At 44.8% G+C, this 15,298-nt stretch overlaps 1 protein-coding gene across 5 annotated transcripts in view; it reads right to left on the bottom strand.

The window, feature by feature from the left end:
* EVA1A (eva-1 homolog A, regulator of programmed cell death) overlaps window positions 1–15,298 on the bottom strand; it is a 200,367-nt gene that overhangs the window by 49,318 nt on the left and 135,751 nt on the right. The window lies entirely within an intron of this gene.

The raw sequence follows: 15,298 nt of genomic DNA on the forward strand, positions 1-15,298 counted from the left end.
CAAAAACCATTTTGTCAGAGACTAGCTTTGTCTTTACTGGGAAAATGAATTAATAGAGTTTGGTTGATAAAGTTATAAATCAAGTTAAGTAAAGCAACACCTGTATTTGAGGAGGAAAAAAAATGTGTCATTACAAAGGATGTGCTCACTGTAGGGCTGTGAACAGCCACTAGAGATGGATCCACTTTTCTACCAGAGGAAGCTCCTAAAATCCTCTGTGATGTGGCACTTCCCACCCCAAATGGAGGCTTATTGGGAGCTAAACCCTGAATATCAATCCTTGCCCTACCACAGGGAAAAGTGTCCATGCATTCAAAGGAAAGAGCTTTGCAAGCCCTTCATATATTGAGTATTCCCATGCAGATTTTTGCTTAGGAAAAAAGCAAACATCCATGAGAAGTGTTGCAGAAAGAATCAGACCTCAGGAACCGAAAGGGAAGAATTTCAGACTCAGGGGAGTCTTCTACATCAAAGAAAATGGGACAACTGGAAATGCAGAAGCAACCCAAACTTGCCACAAAGGGGTGTCTGCAACTTGCTGCAAAGCTGACAGACATCTGTATTCCCTCATGGTCCTTCTGTGCTTAACAACAAAATAAATCAATAGCTGTAGCTGTGTCCTGAAAGAACAGTCACATCACGTGGCAAGTCCCCCAAGGTGTCAGGACTGAAAGTGGGCCCCAGGGAGCCCAAAAGGGCACCACTTCACCCCTCAGGCTGAAGAACCAGCAGTCCCTTTCCATCCCACAAGCAGAGCTGATCCGTGGGGTGCCAGCCTGTGCTGACAGAACGGCTTTGGGGGAGCCAACCTGCCCACAGGCAGCTCAGCAGAGCTCCACTCACTGCTGCAGGGCAGCTCCCAGGGGTGGGATGGCATGTGCTAGGGTAGCATACCCCTGCAGGACCTCATGGATTTACATCTGCCCCTACAGCAGGTGGGCTGGAGCTAACACCTCCAGCCAAATCTCCAGCTCAGTGTCTCATTAATGCAAATCCCTACATAACCCTCCTAACTGATTGTGGCAAGTGCCATTTGCGGCTCACAAGAGAGGCAACAGAAGCTTCTGGGTAGGAGGGTCCCCTAGACACAAAACTTGGTGATAACAAGTGATGTCTGACTGTTTAAAATAATATATATTGCCAATGAGCCAAACACCAAGAGGAGGAAAATTCTGAAATTTTTGAAGCAGTTGTAATCATAGAATCAGATTGGAAAAGATCACCAAGTCCAACCATTAGCCCACCACTGCCAAGCCCACCACTAGATCAGTCCCTAAGTGACACATCTATACATTTTTGAACACTTCCAGGGAGTGATTTCATCACTTCCCTGGGCAGTCTGTTCCAATGCCTGACTACACTTTTAGTAAAGAGACTTTCCCTAATATCCAATCCAAACCTTATCTGGTGCAACCTGAGGTCGTTTCCTCATTTCCTAGGAGAAGAGACTGACTCCCACCTGTCTACAACCTCCTTTCAGGCAGGTAAAGTCACCACTTAACGTACCAACAGCTACCAGAAACACATGCAAGACAATTTCCCTTTTAACTTTCCTATAGTAAACAATGTCCAATAGCCAAAGTTGCCTTTGAAGTGACAGACAGGATGTACACGTGAATGTCAATAAATACAACAGGAGGATCAGGGAACAGATAGCCTACACTGTAGATACTTGCTTTGACAACGCTGTCATTGCACTGTTTGCATTGCCTCCTAATCCATCTGCAGAAAGCCTTCAAATACAAAATGTTATTAAATCCAGAAACAATAAATTATCTACAAGGAAAAGGGAGAAGAAGTATCTCTTTTAATCTCAAATAAAGAAGCAAAGGAAATTGCATCATGCCCAGATGGGAGACCAGTGTGGCTGGCCAGCCAGACAGAGGGATAACCCAATTGGCATCAGTGACACTGCTTGCACAGACACAGACAGACAGACAGCCCAGGAGGACAGGACTGAAGGGAATGCTTAGATCCAGCTCCCTCCTGGCCATCTAAGAGTCTTGACACAATCTTTGTATTTGCTTACTCTTTCTCCTATACAGCACATCAATTCCCCAGCCCTAATGCATGAGGGGAGTGAACTTTGCTTCTCAGACACATTTCTGATGTGGTTCTCAAACAATGTGGGAAAGACAAGTTGTAGTTCTCTTTGACCAAGTGTAAAACCCACCAACTACAAAGTGAAGCCGAGCTGAAAAACTACACTTGTCTTAATTTTCAGAGGAATGTAAAAAGAAATGAGAAACAGATTTTGACTGAGTACTTTTTTAGCACTACAGTTTTTAATTTTTTTTTTCTGATCCATTATCTCATCAGTAGCAACACAGTTTATTTTCTGGCCTCCTTCCACAAGCTCTCTGGGTCAGATAGAGGTATTTGTTTTAATGCAATAAATATGGTTGTTAACCAAAAAGAGGCAGATGTTTATCCCCAGAATGTTCCCTACACGTTCTTAACCCTCTTTCACTGAGATTATTTCTTGTCTAAATTAAGTGTATTTAAAAACCTGACTGAAGTAACTACTCCAGAGGTCAACAAATAACAGCTCCTTAGTGGAGAATGATATCTTGTGGACTTCATTCCTTCTGGACATGCCCCTCACTGTTTACACCACCCCAGAGGAGAGTAAAGGTTGGCAAATTAAAGAAGCACCATTTCAGATTTGGTCTCACAATCACAGAATGAATCGGGCTGGAAGGGACCAGAGTGATTCATCTGGTCCATTCTCCCTGCTCAGGCAGGGTCATCCCAGAGCACAGGGCACAGGATTGTGTCCAGATGGGTCTGGAATACCTCCTGTGAGGGAGGCTTCATGCCCTCTCTGGACAATCTGTTCCAATGCTTGGTTATGGCACAGAAAAGTTCTTCCTCACATTCAGACAGAACTTCCTGGGCATCAGCTTCTGCTTCTTGTCCTACTGCTTATCACCACCAAGCAGAGCTTGGCTCCATCCTCTGATACCTACCTTCATATATTTATATGCACTTACAAGTCTTTCCTTCTTAGTGCCAGGTAAGAGGTTTTTCTATGGCTCAGCCCCTCTGAAGACTTAATGTATGGAGACCTTTACACCATTAGCCTTGACCCAGTTGTGGTAACTGTCCAAAAAAAACCAAAAAAAGGATAAAAAGAGCAGAAATCTACAAGAAGCCAGGTTCACAGATGACTAAACAAAGGCAGATTAATCTGCCATTGCCTGAGACCAAGCTCACAACCAGTTACTACAGAGCCACCGAGAAGCAGCAACTATTTCTTGTCTGAGCCCTTCAAAGTCCTGATATTCCATCTACTTCTGCTCCATCAGTCAACCAAACGGAGCTTCGTGCTCACTGGGGACCATCCTACAGCTCTGACAGTGAGGTGTTGCTGCTCACTCATACAAGATCCAGTTTAAGGCAGCAGTTCCTCACCTTGCCTAAAGTGGCCATTCCCGAGGATCTGATGGAAAGCTGGGTGCAAGATGAAAGCCAAAGGTATATCTAACCCCGGAGAAGCAGAACAGGCATCAAAAGGAGGAGCAGGGAGCTCCAGATTTCAGCAGGAAGATCAGCACCTACCTATCAGCCTGAGTGACTCAACCAGGAAGAAATTGACTCAAAGAACCACAGAAGGGGGGGAAAACCATTTTAGTATAGAGGCATGCACATTTATCAGCTAAAAGAAAAACCTCCCTCTCCATTGGTATTCTCCTTGGTAAACACAAGTCAACCAAATCGCCCGGCCAGCCCCTCACCCCACATCCAGCCGACACTCAGCGCCAGTCCCCTCTGCTCGCTCCAGCAGGACGCTCTGCAGCTCCCCTCCTCTGAAGTTTGCTTACATTACTGCCTCCCTTTGCTGACATTGGCAGCTTTCTCAAGCCTTCCCATAACTATTTTTTCTTGGATATACTTAATCTATCTTATTTTTATCCCATCTGTGAGAAAAAGTGGCTGCAGTGCAAACCAATCTGCTCTGGCAGCACCGCCGGCCCTGCAGATCCCATGGCCCCTTTGCCAGGCTGCTGCAATGTTTTCTGTTTATCTGGTGCTGCTCTTGGGCACTCACCCATGTCCTATCCCAAATGCACCAGGAATGTGCAAGTCCTCCTAAAGGCCTCTTTCAAGGTGAATTAACTGAGCCTTATGCATGCAATATTGCTGAGCATGGACTTTCAGACTTTTCTTTTTGCATATAAAGTTTCAAATCAAAAATCTTTAATTGGAAAATCTTCCTGAGGGATCTCATGTGTTCTGCATAGACAGGTCTTGCTAATGAAGTTGGATGGACTCCCTGGGAGAATCTACTACAGCTCAGGGGGTTCCCAGCAAGGATACAGAGACCACTAATGTCACATGAGCTGTTCCAGAGGAAAACAGAGCCAAGAGGAGAGAGAGTAACAGATTTACCCAGGTCAGTGTATAGCACCACCTGAAAAGCAGAGGTGGGATTCTTGTTGTGATTGCCATGGGATTTAAGCCAAGGTAAGTCTGTGGCTGTTGTTATCCAGGCAGATGAATGGTCTCACTAGTCCTTTTGAGCTTTTACTTAGGTACCTAAACAGCTGGGTTTGCCTACTTTGGTGTCCAGAGGATGTGAGATGGTGGCCAGTGATGGCTGCTACATCCTGGACCATGCTGGCTTGCAAAGTGCTGGAAAATTCCCCAGGGTGCAAGGAATCATACCACCACTGAAGTGGGAAGAGACCTCCAAGATCATCAAGTCCAGCCATTAACCCAGCACTGCCAAGCCCATCACTAAACCCTGTCCCTCAGAGCCACATCTACATGTCTGTTAAATCTCTCCAGGGACAGTGACCCCACCACTGCCCTGGGCAGCCTGATCCAATGATTGACAACCCTCTCTTTGACGAAATTCTTCCTCATATCCAATCTAAACTGCCCTCAGTCAACTTGAGGCCTTTTCCCCTCGTCCTGTCACTTGTCTCCTTGTGGAACCCCCCTGTGGTTCCCACCTCCTGTCAGGGAGTTGTAGGGAGAAGGAAAGTGAGGCTGTTTCTCTCCTTCTGCCACCCGAGGTAGCAGTGGATTTGGTACTGAGCCTATGGCTTGGAAGCATGAGCAATATGTCATTGTCACAACAAGATCTGCAAAACCACTTCAAGCAACTCTTTGTAAATCCATTTGGGTTTCTAGGTCCAAACATTTGTAAATCCATTCCCACCAGCTGGGAATACATGGGTCAGTGACTATCTCACAAATCTCCAGTTATACAGGAAGGCAGAAAGATATCATTCTTTTTTACATCAGTATTTTTTAATAAAAATTTCCTGAAGTAAATGAGTAAAACAAAGATTTTTATAAAAGAACATACCTAAGTACTTAACTCTCTCTTCCACTGCCCTCACTTCTGAATGAAGGAGCAGAACAGAAAATGGTCCTTTTATTAACAAGGACTGACAGGTCAAATTATATTTTTATATCACTTCACCATCTTATTTTAAAAAATCCATACCCTACCTTGAATAACATTAGAAAATTATTTTTATTTATACATAATTGGGTAAACTTTTAAAATTTACCTCTTTATTTTTACCCCCTTTTCTTCACTAGCTCACTGGCCAGCATAGAAATGTACAGGCATGGGTCTTCTTCACTTGTTTGCAGAATGCTTCAGACTTAGGGATTAATTAATTCAAAAGAACAGAGTACATGGAGTTCTTGGGGAGAGGAATGTAATTACTGTATTTGAAGTTCTCCAGGAAGAATGTTAAAGTGGCAATTTTTTGGAGTTAATGCATTTTCCTGCTGCTCATTCTGGCTGGAGGCATCCTCCTGTCTTTCCTGAGTAGGATCCATCTACTCCTTACTGAAACAGAGGAGATTGGGTGGGGAAGAAGTTGTGGTCTATAAATGAAGGAGGGAAACACAAAAGACCTGGAATGCTCATATTCCTAAGGATTTCACTTAATCAAATTATCACCAAACTGCAAGGCATTTCTAACCACTAATTACTCACCATCTGGAAATTATTTTGAACAAATGTAAATGTACAAAATTTGGTTGATGATAGCCTTGAAATGTAGATCCTGGGAAGCCTGTGAACTTAAACAACTGTGGAGAAACAAAACCAGAGTTTCTTTTCATAATTTTGATCCTGTTCTAGGGGCAATACACAGGCACACATAACAGATCTTTCCTTCCTCTGTTTTCTTGCCAATGATGGTCTTTGGAATCAGCACTGCAGCTGCTCCATACCATTTATCCTCCAGAATGTATCAGATGTTATTTAAATAAATGCATGCTAGAACTTTTCTAGAGTGCCTCCTGGTAAACTGCAGCCACAAAGACCCTACATTCAGACTGAAGGGGCCAAAAAAAAGCTGGACTGAAGTCAAACAGAACAATTCCATCTCATCCTACAATACCAGACTCATCTCATCCTACAGCAGCAGACTCCACACAATGATGTAACCGATTAAACACTTAGAAGAACTAATGACAGATCACAGGTGTTTCCCCACAAACACTGAAGCCTGCCTTAGCACTGACTTCTTCTCCTTCTCCTTTGAACCTCACAGAAATGACTTGTCACTGTGTATTGCACCACGGCAGCGCCACAGCTGAATCAACGAGCCAGGCATGGACCAAGGGAAAACATCCTCACAGATACCCTTGAGTAGTCCATGGCCTAATGGAAACATGAAGGTAGAAATAAATCCCTTGAAAGACATGGAGATTTCATTTTAAGTTTTCCCATACTGAGTTTTTAATCTGAATGTCCTTATGGCCCTTTGCAGATTGAAATTATCAGGTTGTTTTCTGTAGACCAAAGTTCAAGCCCTTGTGGAGGTTCACGTTTTCCATGTAGCCATTTAGTCTCTACAGTCTCAATCACAAAACTTCTGCTGAAAAGCAAGAGCCAAAGCTCAAGATTTCAGTGAAAGAGAGGATGGAAGAACCGATGCAGCTCCTCAGCTGCCTACCTTGTGACCAGGTCTTGAAATTCTAATTGCCCAGAAATAAAGTTTATGCAGATTCAGAAGATAAGCAGGACAAAAACATGACACAGGCAAGCTGCATCCATTTATCAGAAAAGCAAAAGCAAATTCATGGTACAGATGGCAACACAGATTTTTCTTCCTGAGATTCTGTTTGGAATCTGCTTTTTCTTCCAGGGTCAACAAAACCTCCAATTTCAAACTTTTGCATATATGCTTTAAGAATTAGCATGCTGTGAGGTCTCACTGCAGACAGCACGTGTTTTCTCAAGCAATATATGAAACAAAAAGTCATGGAGATTTCTTCCATCCTTTCCTCCTTATTACCACTAGCAATCACATAGAGCTTTTCAGTTTTCCAGGGCACAACAAGCAAGAAGGAATGAAACCTCTGACAGATGGTTTTGAGGCAGCACCCCCGCTTTGCAATTGGAAAAGATGACCTTCCTCATGTCATAGATGTTGGACTGGGGCAGGTCACAGGCTTCCTTGCTCTTTCATCTGCACTTGGTCTCCTCCTCAGGTCCACAGTGGTCCTGTGAGGCACATTGGGTCCCAAGAAGCCACTGAGACAGGGATATAATTTAGGGTGTTTGTGTCAAGATGTGCTTTTTAGAAATAACTGTAAGTTGTCCAGGAGACATGAAAAGGCAACATAGGAGGTTTTATGTCCACTTCACAGGCTTGCTTCTCTTTAGTAGGTGGTTTTCCTCCTATCTTTGCCTGCATTCCTGTATTTCACAAAAAATACCTTCCTCCCTAGGTCAAGTTTTCTTTTGCTGGTAGCTGTAGGCTTTCACTTCATCTCTGATCTGATTCACACTATGTGATCTCTGCCATGAGGGGAAAGAATCAAAGGTCAAGAAAGCTCTAGTGGTCCTTAGGCAGCAGTGAGTTCTGTAGTAATTAACATTTCATGTTCTAGAACTTTACCATCTATGTTATTACGCACTTCTCTCACAAGATTTGTGTTTGAGTATTAGAACAGGCTGCCGAGGGAATTGGTGGAATTTGCCAGTCCCTGGAAGTATTCAAAAAGTGTGTAGTGTGTCTAGTGTGTAGGCACTAAGGACATGGATAAGGGTGAACACAGTGGTGGTGGGATAATGGTTGGATTAAATTAAACTAGAGGTCTTTTCCAACCCTGTGTTTCCATGATTCTGTGATTTTACTCCAAGCCTACTGGTAGCCACCAGATAAGGCTCTGGTGCATGAACCACTGGAGCACTCAATGTCTTCAGATACAGGTACTTCAACCTTCCTAAAATTTTCCTCCAATACCCATTGTGGCCACCAGACATCAGCACTTTGTCCTAAGCACCTGTCTCAGAGGGTGAGATGACAATTTGGTTATTCATCTCCCCACAAAAGTTTGCAACCCATACTCACTTCAGAGTTGGGAACCTATTTATCTGATTCTGGAGTCAATACATTTACACTTGCTTTAAGGACATTTTATATACTCAGGAGGGGGTGAAAGCATCTTAATGTACCTGAGAATTGGTCCCATAAAATCTCCACCTATCCTGTAACTGCTGTTGTCACACAGAATGGGAACAGCAAATGTTTCAGAGAACAAACCATACCGGTTCAGGGCAAATGGGTGCAGAGAGTTTATCATTGTTACAGTGCCAGGAAAATGAACAAATTTGCCCCCTGGGTTGAAGCTAAAGGAACAAAATTCTTGAGCCCTGCCTAAAATCACATGAGTCCACTTGGCTCATCTGATGTTGTTCCATGGTGATTCACAAGCATTGCTCTGCCTTGCTGTGTGATGCTTGGCAGCCAGCTGCACAGTCAAAGCTGTGCAGAGAGCAAACAAGGGCCCTGATGCATACTTTTTTTTTTTTTTTTTTTTCTTGCAAGAAAACTCCTGCCTCAGAGACAACTCTAGAAAACTACAGGCAAGGTCCGGACAGAATCGGCAAGTATTTAGTGTTGTTGGAAAATAAAGCCAGATTGCATGGCCCGATAGCCGTATGATCCCCTTCTAACATGCATCATTTCTCTCAGTAACAACAGGCAGTGCCTCACACACTGCTTTGCAAATAATGATTAAGGTCAAGAATACTTCTCCAGTCCTTTGCACCTGCAAAACCTAAGCTATGGAAAGTTGACTTGAATCCATGTTTAATGAAAGCCTTACCCACACGTCACAATAGTGAACCTGTAGCCATCTCACTCAGCAGCATGACCTGGAGCACCTATTTTAAGCATTGAGGCAGTCAGCAGAGTCAGGAGTCAGATGCACTGAATTTCTGAGGACTCAGAAATTTGTACATGTAGGGTCCAAGGAGACAGGGTGTCTGGGAAGGGCAATTAGGTGTTCCCTCGTGTGCCCAGTGAGGAGCTGCTGAGAGCCAGGCACTGGAAACACCAGGGATGTATCTGAACAGGCACCTGCCTCCTGGCTTGCTCCTCTCACAAGCTGGCTGGCATGGCACTTTCCTAAATATCACATGGAATTTCTCACAAGTGTTGCACGAGATATTCACCACCTGGCACAGCATCCTCCTGAAGGACAGGCGATGCAGACCCACGCAGGGAAGCACAACCTGAAGGTGGAGGTTGACTTAAACATGGCCAAGGTGTACTTCTGTCTCTCTGGGGAGGGTTTCTGCTGCACTGTTGCTGTCCTTCCATGAAACTCCTGTTTTGAAGCAGTTTGTCAGGAAGCATTAGCATGCCTGGCAGGTTTGCCTAGCTTGGGCTTCTTCAAATAAGGAAACAAAGGGAACGAAGGGAATTCCCAATTTGTATGTTTAAACAGTAAGACTGAAAGCTATTTAGAATCCTGCTGACCATATCTCAGATCTTGCAGGCTTAGTGCTGTTCAAGACTCCTTAGCAGGCTGAAGAGCACCCTTCTGACTTCTGAATTGCAGCAGAGGAAGAAAACACTTGCAGAGCTCTTCAAAAAAAAAAAAAAAAAAACATAAAGGGAAGGCCGTCAAGAAAAAAATGACTGGCCACTGATAATTGATCACTCTCTGCTTCCAACTCCCACTTGTGGGAGAGAGGTAAGAGATCTTCCCTACACTTTGGGCACAACTTTACCCCTTAATTCTTTTGCACACCTGGCACCACATGCTGATGTGATATTCATGGCTCCCAGGAGAGCTTTTTGTACTTGTTCTGCAATCCAAACCTACTAAATACACATTAATCTAATTGTAACCATTGTATCAAGCAAAGGAAAAGAATTAAGAAACTTCAGCTTACAATGTGCCAACTCTTCTAAAAATCAGATCATTGTGGATAATAAACAGTGAGAAACAACAAAACAGGAGTCAGAGGAATTGAAGTCTTTAATGGTCACTGATGTAATAAATCAGCACTGCAGTTTAACACAGACAAATGTAGTGTAAAGTAATGTATCTGAGGGAAAGGACTGGACTTGAAAGCATATATTTATATGTGGCATTCATGTAGTACACTAGCCAGGAAAATGAGGCTGATTTCATTAAAGAAAAATAAATCTCTGAAGACTATACAGTGGATACATTAATAAAAAAGAAGGGGAAAAAATAGTAGTCCAAGCATAGTTTAGGTTATGTCAGAGGGGAATCACAGTGACTAGTAAAATAAAAGGAGCACAAGATAGATTTTATTAAGTTAGTGAAATAAGTCTGGATGGGAAACTCCAAAAGTCTTATAGGCAGTGTGAAAAGTACCAGTGAGGATTACAGGTCAGATTCAGCTGTGTCTCCATCCTTAGCACTGGGTCTGGTGACCAAGAAAAAAACTCAGATTTAGTTAGTAAGCTCCCCAGATATATTTAAGATAGCACCTGCATATTTAAATTATGGCAACTTCAGATGTTCTCAGCTTTTCACTGCACCAGCCCCTATGGAAACAACCCCCACTTCAAGGACAGGCAAAGAGAAGAGAGCTGGGATTTGTGGTCTTTCCATTGCCAATGTTCAGTGAAGGAAGAGAATGCTGAATTATCGTGGTCACAGAGGAAATCAGAGGCCAGATCTGGGTTCTTTTCATAACCACAGAACACCTCTGAGAACTCTCCCAGGTGCAGGTACACAAACACATTCACTGCAGTGAAAACCAGCCTCTGCTGGTGTGGCAGGGGACAGACTGCACCCTGCTCCTAAGGTTAAGAGCAAACTCTGGCCAAGGACACTGGAGGGAAACTCCTTGTTTTTAGCAAAGCCATGGTTCTGCAGGAGTGAAAATGGCCTATGATTCACTCAGAGATGCATCCCCAGTGAACTGCTGGGAACTTCCATCAGGAAGACGAGGTCCAAACAGCTTGAGCTGTGATTTCCTCCAGTGGCTCTGTGGAAATCAGGTATCTCAGAGTGAGCACCACAATGCTGATCTTCCTCAGATGCCAAATTTATTCTCAGCAGAGAAAGAAATTCTCACAGTTGCCAGATTAAGCTGATCAAGAACTAACAAGAACTGGAGGAGCAACAGGAGTGGCCTCCTCTACTCTGCCTCCAGAGAAAGATCTGGCTTTTATTACAAAATTCCAGCCTGGAGCTTCCTCCCACAGGATAGGACAAGGAGGCCCAGACTTGTATGAATTAACCAAAAATAACACTTCCAGGGAGGGAGAGGATGATTGAGGGAATTGTTGATGGGATACAGAGGCCTCTCACCTCCTTCTCACCAGTTCAAGTACAGAAGTCAGGAGGAAGGAGAGAAAGCTTCTGACTTTGAGAAATTTGTTGCCTTTAGCTGATTTACTGGGAAGCAAGTGACTGCCACAACCAACATCATGGCAGGTAGCCCCAAGCCAGTGGACAGAACAAAAACTGTCCTTCCCATCTCCACAATAATCCATTTTAAAGACTTGTGGGTTGCATGTGGCAAGGCTCAGATTGACAGTGAACTCCAGGCTCCACCAGCAAATATGTTTAAAAATAGCCAAAGTAAACAGGATTCTTTTTGGGGAGGGAAGGAGCCAGGCACCTTTTTGGCTGTGTTTGGCCAGCAGCAGGGGTATGGTCTGGTTAATCCTGACCATCTCCACTACACATCCTCATTGCTATGGCAATGTCCCATAAACAGAGCAAGGATCAGCAGCTCCCTGGAGCAAGGAGGCAGCACTGTCCTCAGGTAGTGGCACCGCATTAGAAGAAGGAAAAACAAGAAATTTGTGCAGGCAAGCTGAAGACTCACTAGAGCATGTAAATGTTACCTAAATTTGTGCATCAGCATTTAAATACCACAAGAACTGGAGCTGGAGCTGAGCAAGAGCAAAGCAGATGAACACCGAGTGTCTGATTCAGCCTGGGGAGATGGGGAAGCACAGGGAGCTGGGAAGCACCCACAAACTGGGCCAAGGCTACCCCAAATGCTGCTGCTGTTCCCCAGGAGAAGCTGTGAGAAACTAAAGCAGATGGCAGCCAACATGCTGGTGGGCAGCAGCACAGACTCCCAGAGAGGAATCTCGGGCAGGGCAGGACAGGAAGAACCACACCAAGCTCAAGCACTGAAGCGGGAAAAAGCAGCTCAGAGAAAAGGACCACCAGCACCATAAGAAGCCACCAGTGATGGGAGATCTCTCCTGGGGGTCTCAGTGGCCATCATGGGTTTGTGGAGCTGCAGAGGGGTCTGACTCAGGGATGAGAAGTCACACAGACCCAATGTAAAAATCAGGACTTGTTTGCCCTGCCCTTGTGCAAGATGAGAAAGGGGGCAGGGATGCACGTGCCCACGCCACCTTCTTGCAGAGTCTTCACACCCTGTGGCCTCTTAGAATACTGGTTGTGGAGTGGCTGCTGAGAGAGGCTTTACTCAAGGCAATACTTCGGTGAGGTAATCTAAGACAACAGGATTAAACTGAAAGAGACAATTTATGTTGTGCAACAGGAAATATTTCCAGACAGTAAAGTCTGTTGGGCTCCAGAGCACTTTCCCAAGGTAAGCAGCAGAACTGGAATGGCCATCCCTTGGCTCATCTGTCAAGGCTACACGAGCGCAGCGTGGTGTGGAGGGCATGCTCACACAAGGAGAGAGACAGGACAGGGACCTTGGCTTTGCTGCTGTTACAGCAGTTCTGTGTAAAAACAGGGACCCAGCATTTGTCTATGCACAGAACAAATTTCTATTGACAGAAGAAAAAGCTGAGATATGGGCCAAGTAAGAAAAAAAAAAAAAAAAGCCCAGAAAAGTCTTGGTGGTACTTTAGACCCTCCAGTTCCCATCATTATCTTACCCTGAGTGGTTTTCTCTTGTTTTGCTTTCTTCTTTGCAAGTGTCAGAAAAAAGTAGATATTAAGTGACTGATTCTTACCTGCCTTCCACTGCTGTAAATTAAGAATAACATCACTGAAATCAGCGGGGTGATCTCAGCTTAAAATGAAGTGGGTTCACATTTAAATCCAAAAAAAATCAAGGATGAAATTATGTTCACCTCCCAACTGGAACATAAGTAAAGTTTTGGGATAGTTTAGAAACTGACTCCCAAAAACTGCACCAGAGATAGAGGTTCATTTCTCAACAGCTGTATATATGGGTGGATTTCCAAAAGACTGGAGGTCCTATCCCCTCTTCAAGCACCCAAAGCAGCCCCTGAAGCTCAGCTAGCCCCCCAGCCACCTTGCACAGACAATGACTCTGTTCACCTCAGAGCTGACTTGCCTGTTGAACCCCTGTGAGAGTGCCAGTCTGTTTCCCCATTTCCTTTCACAACCAGAATACAGAGCACAGCTCCAGGTAAATGCTGTTTCTTAGGCTCCTGCGGGGTGCTGGGAGGAACTCCTGCTACAGTTTCTCTCCTCCCTCTGTTACATGAGCTCATTACTCAATTTTGGCTATGTGTGTCTCTGCTAGTAAACTTACCCCTGCCAGAGCCCATTCTTCATCCCTGAAGCCAATTGGCACAGCCTGACGCCTACATATTATTAAACTGTCTTACACTCTGAAACAAGGTGACTACATCCAAACTGCCTTTGGAGTGTCCTGGCCCTTCATGAACTCCAGCAACACCCAGAAGTTGTCTCAGATGAAGCTGTGTGTGGTAGCACAGACCCTCGAGACCAGCTCACCAGTACATGTATAAGCCTGCTGTGAGAATATTGAAAGTGAATACTTTTTGTTAAATCCTCCAGTAGCACAACACTCAGAAAGAGTCTGGGAGACTGGAAGACCCAAAAGAGGATTTCCTACTCAACTTGATTTAAAAAAAAAAAAAAAATGCCTTTCATGGAAGAACTGTGAAAGAAACTTTGAGCTTTTACCTAGAAACTGGCTCCAGGCAAAGCTGTCACTAAAGGTCTCCTGGGTCCCCTATTGCTTATGGCAGCAAGACAAGGGGTGCCAAGGCTGGACAGGGAGCTTGAACTTTCCCCAGTTATAGGAGGAGATGTGCCGTGGCTGGGGGCAGGGGAGGGCAACTGAAGTGCTCAGGGTGAGCCCAAAGCCCCTTTCCTACATACCCATCTTGTTCCTTTTTTCACCACTTCCTCATTAGGGAATGGGGGACAGAGGGAACTCTACTGCCAAACCAGCATAAAATGAGAGGGAGCTGAAGGAGCAACATGAATCAAGCAGTGATAGGAGGTAAACACACTGTACACAACACCAGTACACAACACCCTGGGATCATTTCTCCTGGGGCCAGCTCCAAGGCTTTTACTGCCCCACTTACAATTAGCTGGTAAATATTGTACATATAACTGACCTTTCCAAATGCTGCTGGGTAGCTGGAAGTGTTGGGAGCTAACCCTGCCTGTGAAGACCCAGGGTTGTGCAGCACCGACTCTATCTGTGTAATGTTCTGCAGGCGCTTTTTCACTCACTTACTGACACATTGAGATTTACTGCCCTGTGTCAGTGAGTTCAAGAAAACCTTTTAACTCTGGAAGCTCCAGGAACCGGCTCCAGCACATGCTTCGGGATTTATCCGTCAGTTTGTTACGCCTTGTTTGTCCAAGAAATAGTCAAGACTGAACGAGTCAGGAATGACAGAAATAGTACATGAAGTCACAGTTGCTCCACTTTAAAGCACAAGCATTTGTGTCGTTTTCCTACCAAATATACGTGTGTTCAGCGAGCAAATAAGGCAATGGCAGAGGAAAGGCAACACAGGCAGGATTTTACAGATGCCAGCTGAGTTGTGCCCGCTCCTCCAAGCGAGGGTAACACAGATTTCCACATGTATCAGCTCTTTCTGCTCAGAAAAGCAATCCCCGGGACTGGACACACTCACAAACCCCTGAACGCTGCCGCAAGCCAGCCCTGGGAAAAACCTGGGAACACTAAACTGAAGCTGAAAGACAAACACGTAAGGGAAAAGGCTGAGCAGCCCCTGCTCTTTGCCTCACCTCCGCTCACTGCCAGCCCGGCTTCTGCACATCCCCGTGCCGCTCTCCTGCTCTGTTAAACAGC

The sequence above is a fragment of the Taeniopygia guttata genome, chromosome 3 (genome assembly GCF_048771995.1).
Source record: "Taeniopygia guttata chromosome 3, bTaeGut7.mat, whole genome shotgun sequence".
Classification (NCBI taxonomy): Eukaryota; Metazoa; Chordata; class Aves; order Passeriformes; family Estrildidae; genus Taeniopygia; species Taeniopygia guttata.